Raw genomic sequence first — 12,054 nt, 5'->3', positions numbered from 1 at the left:
CATTTGGGGAATTTTCTCTGTGTCCTCAATCTCCTGAGTATCCCAATTCCTGTCTTCATGGAGGAAGTTTTTTGCAAAACTGGCTGCAATTACTCTCCTTCCCTTACCCAGGCCTCCTGGCAACCTGACTTTGCAGCTCCTCCCAGCAGGAGGCAGAGTCCCTCCTCCCTCCCCTTGAATCTGGACTGTCCTGTTGACTGGTTTCTACCAATGGAACGTGTTACTGGTCCATGAGAACTAAAGTCCTTTGTCTTAGACCCAGGAGTCCTGTGTCTCCTGCCAGCACCATGAAGCGGTAACCGGCTACCTTGTTAGCATGGAGTATGTACCTGCGGTAAAACCAAAGCCCAGATCTAACACAAGTCAGCCCTGCTCTTGCCTCAGGGCCTCTGCAGCTTCCATTCCTTCAGCCTGGAACACTTTCCCCTCGGCAATCATAGGGCTTCCTCTCTAACTTCCTTCAAATCTGTGTTACTCCTGGTCCTCTAGGAAGCAGAGGCTGAGATGGGGTTAATTATGCCAGGCTTTTATTGACGGAAATGTCTTTATGATGGGAAATAAGAATGGAGCAGGGAAAGACTGGGGTTGTGGTCTGATGGTGACACAAGTCCGACCCCAAGGGAAGGAGAGAAGAGAGAAGGCAGAATGGAGGGGTCCTAGAGTTCAGTGTAGTCTCAGGATGTTTTGGCAAAATCCCTGAGTCAAAGGTTTGCTGACAAGGGGTCCCGGTCTCCCAGGAGAGGTCAGTCAGTCATCGGCAGGGAGCAGCGGTGGAAGACATAACCTTGACATAAAGGCAGTAACAGATTTCAAAGCTTAGCAACTGTGGCCCTGGGCCATTTATGCTCTCTGTGGTAGAAAATCTGCAAGACTCACTCTCACAGCTGTCACCAAACCTGTTCCAATGCCCCTGTCCAGCAGGCCATCCTGATCGCTAAGAAGAGCAAACCCCCCCCTTCCAGCATCCCCATCATTCTCCCCCTGCTCTATGCTTTTTTGACTGCACTTGTGACCCACTGGTTCTATAATTACTTGCTTACTTATTCACTTTCCCATCTCTTGCCACTACAAGGTAAGTTTCATGGCAAGGGATTTTTTGTTTGTTTTGTTCACTGCTACATCTCTGGGACACTGAACAGTGTCTCGCATTCAAAAAAATTCTTGAATGAATGAATAGATGAACGAATGAATGAAAAAATAAATGTTTCCTGATAGATACTGAAGGGCTACTTTCAATTTGTGTGACCCCACATGATGGACTGAATGTTTATATTCACCCAATATTCCTGTGTTGAAGCTCCAACCCTGAATGTGATAGTATTTAGAGAGATAGTCTTTGGGAGGTAATTAGGGTTAGATGAGGTCAAGAGGGTAGGACCCTCGTGATGGGACCGGTACCCTAATAAGGAGAGAACCCAGAGAGCTTGCCCGCTCTCTCCCCACACACTCCAAGAAAAGGCCATGAGCGCACACGACAAGGAGGTGGCCCTCTGCAAGCCAGAAATAGAGTCCTCACGAGAAACTGAATCAGCCAGCACCTTGATCTTGGACTTCCCAGCCTCCCAGAGAAATAAACATTTATTTTTTTAAGCCACCCAGTCTGTGGGATTTTGTTATGGTAGCCTGAGATGACTAAGACATCCCAAGCCCAGTGATAGGTCATGTGACGGAGCATCAGTAAATCTTTCAGACCGCTCTGAATAATGCTCCAAAACAAACACACTTTATTCTCTGCAACTCTGGCTGTCAACAGGAAGTGGGTTCTCTTTCTGGTGGCTGCTGCTAGTTGACAAGGAGACAGGAAACTGCATATTGTGCCTGGCCGTGGCAGGTATATATGAAGAAGGGAAAAGGGAACACAACTTTGGGGTCAAACCTCTCATATCCCACCCACTTAAACTGCCTGTCAGAAAATTCCTGTCTCATCCTGGACACTTTCACTCAACAGTGTCCCAGAAGACGTGCTGACAGAGGAAAGCAGGCTGGCCCTGTGGCCCAATCAGCCCCCGAGCTCTGGGGCAGTTTTCCCTACTTTGTTGCTATGGCAACAGAATCCAGCTGCAGGTACTCACCTGTCACCAACACCAGGGCCAGACTCCCGCTGCATCTGAACACGCCGGTTGGAGTGAGGAAGGAGGAAGCCAACATGGAAAGGCCTTGTGTCACCTCAGGAAATTCCAGGTGGCGGTTAGGAAGCAACTCCAGGCTGCAGATCTGGGGCCTTTCCCTGCTAGATGCCCAGGCCCCTGGGTGTGTGCACAAAACCACAAGGCTGCCTTCTCCTGGTGGCAGGCACAGCTGTGAATGCAAGAGGTACCAGAAGTCCCCTACCATCAAGCCCTGGTGGGTTCAAAATCCAAGCAAGATGCTTTCTAAAGATTCCGCCCACCACTGCCTCCACCAGCCTAGCTTCTGCCAGGAACTCCTGACTTGCCTTAGATCTGAGGGCCACCTCCCAGACCTGTTACTTGTTCCCAGGTCCACCTCCAAACTGAGAGAGGGTGTCAGGCTCTGTCCTGCCCCCCCTCCCGTCCCCTGGCTCATGTGACATCCCCCATGACCTGCTCTGGCCCCAGCACTGTGACAACTCAAGGAGCCACAGAGCACGTCCGGATCCATCACTCCCAGCTTGCCAGGCCGGGCTCCAGGCTCTGTGATCACTCTCCCCACTGAGGCCCTCAGTGGGCACGTGTCTCTGCCTCCCTTCCCACAGGGGGAGCTAGCCCACCCCACTACCCACCACCAGCCACTGTCCTGGGCCAGGCCTCCTTCCGATCTCCACCTGGACTATTGTGGAGCTTCCTAACACTCCCCCTGCTGCCACTTTTCCCTGCCTGCTCAACCCTGAAACAGCTTGGGCTCAGGGTCTCCCAACGTCTTTCATGAACATGACTTCCAGCTCCTGGCCCAAAACTCTCTCCAACAAGGCTCACAGCTGATTTCCTAGAGCAGACCGAGGGTGGGATGAGGGGAGAGAAGGAAGAGGACAATCATTATGCTCCCATTCTCCTCATTTCTCCCTCTCTACCACCACTGCTTGTACCCCAACCCTCCCTCCCCTCTAAGCCAACAAGCCCCACCCACACTGACACCAGCAAACAGAACCTTGGAGAACAAGGTACCCTCGGTGCCAGCAGTGTCCACGCGGCAGCTGTGGCCCAGCCAGGCCACCTGTTATATCAGTAGATGTCATCACGGTGTTTTCAGCAGTGAGACTGCTTATGGCTACAAGTCAGAGAAATCCAACACAGAACCTTCTACACATTGACTGTCTCATACAAGAAGCCCAGAGGGAGGGCAACTGCAGGTGTGATTCAGTTCAGCAGTTCCACATTATGATGCGCCCAGGTTCTTTCCCGTTTTCCTTCCTGCCATCAACAGCTTGAGGTGGCTCATCTCCCGTCATGGTCTGAAAATGTCTGGCACAGCTCCAGGCATCACAGGAAGACCAAGAGCAAGAAGCAGCCGCAGAGCAGGACTTCTTACTTCTCCCCTTTGCAGAGCAAGGAAGTCTTTCCCAGAATTCCCCTGGCAGTCTTCCCGTCACATCTCATTGGCCAGAATTTTGTGCCGCCCCTATTCCTGAGCCAATCACCAGCAAGGGGGCATGGTATCCTCATCACCGTGATTGGTTTAAAACAGTGAGGTGTCAGGCTCTTAGGACTAGAACAGGGCCCTATTCACCTGCAACTGCACTAAACTGGGGTCTGTAAGCAGGGAAGAAGGGGGTGGGCTGCTGGGGAAGCAACCACGTGGTCTGCCTCTATTTCGTATTTAACTGGCTACAATCACGTGAGGCCAGTCGCTCTCCAAGGACAAGCCAGGGCTCGGGTCTAGGAGCAGAAGACTGGGAGAAGAAAAGGACCAGAGACAGGCAGACACTGAGGACATTACTGCCATAGTTGAGCCAAGAAAGGACAAATGCAGAATGATGGCAGGGATAGGGAAAGCAGAAGAGAGAAGACACATGCAAGGGAAAAGTTAGCATTAAAATCAATGAGTCTTGGCAACTGCTTGGATGTGGAGAATGTGGGAAAAGGGGAGATGGCTTGGAGTTTTCCAGCCAGGATGCTTTTGAGGATGGTGGAGCCACTGGAATTGACTGGGCTGAACGTTCTGATCCCAGGTAACTGAGAAGGGCAGTGTGCATGCATATAGGACTGGACAGTTTTCAAGGTCTTTTATGCTCCTTGGTCTCACTTGTTCCTCACAGCAACCCAGCAAGGCAGGCAAGGTGGGACAGATAGTGGCATTCTCATTTTACAGATGAAGACGCTGGCCCTTGTTGGCATCATGAGTCTCAGATCCTCCGGGTGACAGAGGCTGGAACTGGGACGAAATCTGGGCATGTGAACTGGGGGCATCAGGTTAATGTGGGCTGGAATCTCCTAGATCGCTGAGGGCATGATTCAGTCTTTGCCCAGACTGCACCTGCCTCCTTGTTCTGGCTTCAAAAGTCGAAATTTCTCTTTTCTCTGTCACTCATACCAGAGGTCCTTTTATTGGTCAATTTCAAAGAAACTGACTTCCTTGTACCATATTAACCTGACATTTCTGAAGCATAATAACAGGGAATTTTTGTCATTATCTCAGAGTAGGGAAGGACTTTCTAAGTATAACAAACCCAGAAGCCAGGAAGGAAGGAAGGAAGGAAGGAAGGAAGGAAGGAAGGAAGGAAGGAAGGAAGGAAGGAAGGAAGAAGGAAGGAAGGAAGGAAGGAAGGAAGGGGAGAAAGCAGGGGAGGCACAGTCTAATAAATTGGACTTTGTAGCAATAGACTTTGCAAAAACCACCACAAACAAAATCAAAATGCAATCTAGGAACAATACAGTATCTGCAATTCATATTATAGACAAAGAGCTAATTATCCTGATGGATAAAGAGTTCTACAAATTAATCTGAGATTTAAAAAAAAAAGATCTGCAAACAAATAAGAAAGTGGACAAAGGATATGAACAAACAGATTTCAGAAAAGAAAACACAAATGTTTCTTCAACCTATGAAAATATACTTAACCTCAAATTAAATGCATGTTATAAGCCAGACAGATGGTTTGTTAAGAAGGAAAATGATTGACATTGTCTTGGTGAGGGTAAGAGAAACAGGGATTCTCATAATTGTTGGCAGGAGGATGAATTGTGAATTCTCTGGAAGGGAGGCAATATCTATCACTTGTGTAAAGATATATACCCTTTCACCCGAAAATTCCACTTCTAGAAGTTTCTCCTGCAGAAATACACTTGTGCCCAGTGTACAAAGTCATGTTGCAATATTGCTTGTAAGAACAAAAAATGGAACACTTCTTAGAAGCCCATCAATTGCAGACTGGCTATTGAATGATGATACATGCACGTCAAAAGGAAAGAACTTCGATTGTACTGATACAGAATCATCCCCAAGATACATTAACTGACAAACAAGGTGCAAAACAGTGTGTATAGCGAAGTGCCATTAATGCAAAATAAAAATATATATGTAGTGGTATTTGCACATAAGTGTGTAGAACTTCCCTCAAAGGATAAACGAGAAACTGGTAACACAAGTTGTCCCTGGGTAAGGAGACAGAGAAACCGGGAACAGGGAAGCAAGAGATGACTTTTTACTATAAACTTTTCACAGTTTTAAAATTTACCATGTTAACTTATTATCCATTAATAAATTGGATATAAAACAAAACTGAAATGAAAAGGTACATGGAAACGATGAAAACTTTAATTAGCATATCCTGGGGTGGAGTGTTAGGACTAAATATCCTGCTAGTCTTCTGTGCTGCAAAGCAAATGATCATCAACTTAGCTTAAAAACAGCATATATTTTTCACCTCATATTTCCATGGGTCAGGAGTCCAGGCAAGACCGAGCTGGGTCCTCTGCTCATGTTCTCACAAGGCTGCAGTCAAGGTGTTGACTGGGCTCCATTCTCATCTGGACGCCTGACTGGGGAAGAACCCAATTCCAAGTTCATTCTGGTCATTAACAGAATTCATTTCTTTGTAGCTGTGTGACTGGGTGCCCTGGCTTGTTGCTGCCTCTTGGCTTGAGGCCACTCTAAGATTCCAGAGGAGAGATTTTTTTTTAAAAATTAATCATAGGGGAAGGAATCACAGAATGAGGAGCTAAACCTCAAGGCAAATCTGTTCATATCTCTTCCTTGTGCTCAAACTCCCAAATGTGTGACGTGAGGACCTTTGCCCTGAAAGGGCCCTGCATCACCACAGGCTCACCTCCTGTCACAACCCAGCTCAGACTCTACACTCCAGCCAGCCCAACAATACTTGTTGCTCCCAGAAAAGACCTTGAGACATGTCACTCCCCCTCTAGGCTGTCCTTCGCCTCCACTGTCCTTCCATGCTCTCATCCACCTTCTCAGGTCAGTTCAGTTGTCAGCTGTCCTGTGAAGCCTCTATCAGCCCTCCAGGAGCTGGTCCCTCCCTCCTCTCCAGAACTCTCTCAGCACTTGTCACGCTATAAATAGCTTCTACCACCTACTGAGTACCTAACATGGTGCCACGCACTGTGCTAAGCCCTGGGCAAGCATCAGCTCTAGCTTTAGTTAACATCCCTCCTAAAAAACATGATTGCCTAGACCAGGCTCGCGCAGCTGGGGGTGGATCCGGGTTTCAAGTCCAGGACTCCTCTCTTCCCACAACTGCAATTACACTGTATCAGAATTCCACTCCCTCTGAGCCAGGGTTTCCTAAACTCTTCTAGACTCTGGCCCTTGGTAAGAAACACGCTTTATGTTACAATCTAGTACTCACCTACGCATATGGAAGTTTTGGGAAACAATATCTGCCCTTTCTACTTCCAGGACCCTCTGATCTTTTCCCTTTAATTTCATTTTATTCAATGGTAGTTATAATCCACTAAATCGATTTCATAATCCACTAATGGGTGGCAACTCCTAGTTTTCAGACACTGCTCTGAATTGGCAGCTCCTGCATTCACAGACCTCGCACAGAGCCTGGAAAATAGTAGGCACTCAATAAATAAATTCCTGACCTGATTTCCACTGAGTCAATGCTCTGAGCTGGCCTCAGGGAAAAACTGATCCCTGAAGCCAGTAGACTAGGGCCCGGGGGCCTAATAGCCCCAGTGAGGAATCCAATCCTCCAGGTGTTAAACTGAGAAGACAGCGGAAGCTTCTGGATGAAAAGCTGGATGTTGACCCTGCCCCAGAGAACACTGTCAGTCAGTAGGGCCAAGGCAGAGTGCAGTGGCAGGCCCTCTGGTCCCACGGCCAGGGTCAGGGACCTGTGGTGGTCAACAGCCCTGGCCTGGGGACAGAGAGAAAGTGGCTGGGGAGTGGCCCGGGTAGAGGGGCACAGACCAGAACACTGTCAGCGTCCTGTGCCTCCCCCGTGGGCGGTGGCACTTGCCAGCCTGGCAGTGACAGGCAGGTGAGTTTCATCGGCCCTGGATTTCTCCTTTGACTAAACAAAAACTGAGCTCACTAAGAAGCTGGAGTCTAAATTTAGCACCAAACAATGGGAACTGGTGAATTGGCCCCTGCTGCCCGTGGCACAGTGGGCAGGGAGGCTGCTACTCCATTTCTCCCGCTCCGCCCGGGCTGTCCTGAAGCCCGGGACTCCAGTGCCGACTCACCCAGGGCTGCCAGGCAGGGACAGTGCCTTCAAGACCCTCCTCTGAAAGGCTGGGGTCCTGCTAGGAGAGGGGGCTGGGGGCAGGTAAAGCCTTCGAGGGGCTCTCAGTTTCCGAGGCCTGACCAGTGATCTCCATTAGCGCTGTCACCACCTGGCCCTGCAGTCCCTTACTGCCCCCACCCAGGGCCTGAGCTGCGCCTAGACCCCACTGGCCCTATATAGGTGGTCCTCCACCCCGCTGCATCTCAGTACTCTGGGGCTTCGGAGAGGCCCGGGGCTGGGCAATGATGACTCCTTCCCCACCATCCAGCCCTAAAAGCTTTTCCTCCAAGGGCAAGCGCTGCGTGTGTGCACAGCTCTTGAATCACAGATTATAACTGACCTCTTTGAGTCCTCGGATCACCTCCCTTAATCTTCACAAAACCCTGTGGGGTAGGTACTATGATAAACCCATTTTGCATATTGGAAAACTGAGGCTTGCAGACGTTAACTAAATTGCCTAACATACAGCTGAGTCAGCACCATACCAGACCCCCGCTTTTAAGGGCTCCTCTCCACACCACATGCCTCTGTGCACAGGGACCTCCCCTGAACCCCAGCCACTGGATCTGCAGCTGGAACTTTGCCCAGCTGTTGCCACTGCTAACCTCCCACGGCCTGCAAGACAGAGCCTGGGTTAGGATGAGGCTCCAGAGCCACATCGTCAGAGTGACATTTGTTTGCCCCTGTAGGCCTAGGTATGTTAAATAGCCTCCTTGAGCCTCAGTTTTCCCATCTGTAAAAGGGGGGCGAGCTCTGCAATGTGTCAACTTGGCTAGACTGAACTACATTTCCCAGAATTCTCTTCCCTGTGTGTTTCTGGTTAGGGTGGGCCACAGGAGACGTTCCAGCGAGAGCTTTGGAGGGTGAGCATGAGGTTGGCAGGCACTGTGTAGTTCATATAGGTTGTTGATTGCTTGCTTATCTGCTGGCTCACCTCTTTGGTGTGGGGCCTGCAAGTGTTCCACTGTCCCCTGGGCCCCCTTCAGCATCTTCAGCTTTGAGGCCAGGTCTGCATGTCCAGCTGCAGAAGAGGGTGTCGGCTTCTTCTCTGGGACACCCATACCATCAAGGTTGGAGGCAGCAAGACACAGCTTTCAATCCACCCTCATGGCTTCCAGCTAGGTTGACCACCGCTTCCTGGCTTGCCTGAGGCTTTCTCAATTGTAAAAAAGTGAAAATCTCACCTCTTGGGAACCCATCTTAGTCCCAGAAAAACAGGACAGTTGGTCACCTGGATCCAGTCGTGCTTGTGGGATCCAGCTGGTCCTGCAACAGATGCAAATAAACAGCCTTACAGAGACTGATCCATCAGCCCCCACACTGCGAAGTTCAAACCCCTGTAACATAGATAGATAGATAGATAGATAGATAGATAGATAGTTGACAGATGTCAGGTGGTAACTGTGTTTGCCTCATAGTCATGAGCATTAAAGGAAAGGTTCATATGCCCAGCGCCCAGCACGGAGGAAGCAATCAATATATATTAGACGTTATTGTTGCCACTTAATATGGGTCACAAACTGCTAGGGTGTAAGATGGTGGTGGCAAAACCTGCTCCTCTGAGCTTCAGAACCACAAGTGGTAGGTAAAAGTGATCTGGGGTGAGAGTGGTTATCTCTGGTAGGGTGTCGGTCGGGAGGGAGCATGAGGGAGCCTACTGGGGTACTATGTCTTGTGTAGGCGGTGGTTACACATGTGAAGCTTCATCGAGCTGCACACATAAGATGTGTACACTTTACTGCAAATGTTATAACCGGATGAAACATGAGAACGTTTCTAATGTGATGAAAGAACCAGAAAAGCTAATGCCCCTCTGCCTTCCCTTTGGTGTATGACCTCATGTAACTTCTTTGGACCACAGTTACCACATCCAAGAAACGGGTAAGCCTTGCTAAAGGTCAGGGCACTGGTCTACGTGGCATCCTTGTCCCCAAACTCTCTAGGTCTTTATTTCAAAACAAACAAGAAAAGAGAGGCTGCTACAGAGAAGGCCTATTAAGAATTGAGGTGTGACCTAGTCTAAAGGGTCAGTGATCCTTTTATGAGTTGCCTGGTGTTTGCTTCTCCTTTGGACAAGGACAATCGTGAGTTTGTGTCTACAGCAGAGATACCTCTCAAAGCAGTTCAGGAAGGCTGTGATGCTAGAGATGAATGGAAGGCATTAGAACTGCAAGGGGAGGTGTGTGCCCAGGACCTGCCTTCTCACCTGGGGGAAGAAAGAATGAAAACGCCCATGATCTGTAGTCTCACTGTGTGCCGGGCTGAGCACCAAGTGCCTCACATGCCCCATCTCATTCTACCCAACAATGGCATAATGCACCATTGCTAAAAAGGAGACACATGTCTGAACTTGGAGAGATTGTGTATTTTTCACTTATTTGCATTTTCTAATTTTTTTTTTACTATATACAGCAAAAAAAATACTATAGAAATTTAAAAATGAAAAATACATGATTGGCCAAGAAGCTAATTTTCTCTCTGTGTGGGAAGGGGCGACTCTGCTCTGAATTCAGGAACCAGCTCAGCATAGCCCTGAGCAGCCCTAAGTTAATGCAAAGTTCGGCAGTGGGTGCACCTGCTGCATCACACGGGGACTGTGATTGTCCCTGTTGCCATGTGTTTGATTCCAACTTTGATTAGTAGAAAACAGGCTTGGTTGGAGGCAGAGAGACTAGTCGGGAGGCTCCTGGAATCGGGAAAAGTAAAAGCGCTATTAGACCCTGTTACCATAGCAACAGCACAGCAAAGCTATTTCGTTGTTAACTCCTGAGAGAAAAGGCAGGACAAAAATTAATGTAAAGTTAGAGTGCAATTTGGACTGTGAGTATTTAACCTCCTTCCCCCCGCACTCCTGTCTGGGCGGTCAGCGTGCTCCCAGCTAGCTGTAACCACTCCCTCCCTCCTCTTGTCCAGAAACCGTACCTGAACAAGCAAGGATGCAGTGCTGGGGGAATGATCCCTAGAACAGGGCTTTCCAACCATATTAAGAATCTCCTGGGGACTTTGTTAAAATGCCGAGTCTGACTCAAAGGCAGGTCTGGGATGAGGTCCAAGATGCTGCATTTCTAACGTGTTCCCAACAGATGCCAATGCCCCCAGTCCACAGACCACACTTGGAGTAGCAAAGCCCTTTAGAAAGGAGGGAACCAGAACTTGCATGTCTTGTTCCCTGCTGTGTCCTCCAGGTCTAGCATGGTGCCTGATACAGAAGTGGGGAGGGGAAGGAGCAGGAGGCTCAATGCATGCTATATGAACAAACAAACAGAAGAACGGATGAATATCGGATTCACTCACACGTGTATACTGGCCATCTTAATTGAAAAGTGATACATACCCTTGGTACAATGTTGAAACGTTATGAAAGAGCGAATCTTCCTTTATGTCTGAGCTTCTAGTCAACTGTTAATTGGGTTTTACGTATTTTATTTTATCTTTCCACAAATTACTGTTAATATATATTTTTTTTTCTTGGCACAAATGGGAGCATACTATGGGCATTGCTCAATCTCTCATGGGTTTTTTTTTCCTCATAAAATAAATACTGGAGATTGTTCCACATCTGCACATGCAGATCTACTTTTATTCTGTAAAACATATAGTATTATTCTATTCCAAATATAATGTTTAATCATTGCTCCTTTGCTGGACATTTCTGACCTTACGAGTCTATTGCCATCTCAAACCATGCTACAGTAAACACCTTTGTAAACAGAACCAGACTCACAGACATTGAAAACAAACTTACAGTTACCATGGGGGAGGGAAAAACTGGGAATCTGGGATTTGCAGATACAAACTACTATTTATAAAATAAACAACAAGGTCCTTAATGTACAGCACAGGGAACTATATTCAATAGCTTGTAATAGCCTATAATGAAAAAGACTATGAAAAGGAATATGTGTATCTGTACATCATGAATCCCTCTGCTGTACACTGGAAATTAACACGACATTGTAAACCAACTATACTTCAATTTAAAAAAATAACCCTTGTATACATGCATTTGTTCATATGTGTGTACAAAAGTTATCTGGTGGATAAATTCCTAGATGTGGAATAGTTGGGTCAAAGGGTGTATATATTTTTATGATGCTAGATAATATTGAACTGCCTGCCAAAGAAGTTGCACCAATTTTACACTCTCATCAACATTTTGTAAGAATGTCTATTTCCCCACACTTTTTTTTAATTGAGTTATAGTCATTTTACAATGTTGTGTCAAATTCCAGTGTAGAGCACAATTTTTCAGTTATACATGAACATATATATATTCATTGTCACACTCTCTTTCGCTGTCCCCACACTTTTAAATACTATCCATTTTTAACCTTATCAATCTAAGTGAAAAAAAGTCACCTTCATTTGATTTCATTAAATAGGAATGGGACTGTGCCTCTTTTCACATG

This window comes from Camelus ferus, chromosome 27 (genome assembly GCF_009834535.1).
Source record: "Camelus ferus isolate YT-003-E chromosome 27, BCGSAC_Cfer_1.0, whole genome shotgun sequence".
NCBI classification, from domain to species: domain Eukaryota; kingdom Metazoa; phylum Chordata; class Mammalia; order Artiodactyla; family Camelidae; genus Camelus; species Camelus ferus.
This window is presented reverse-complemented; position numbering follows the sequence as displayed.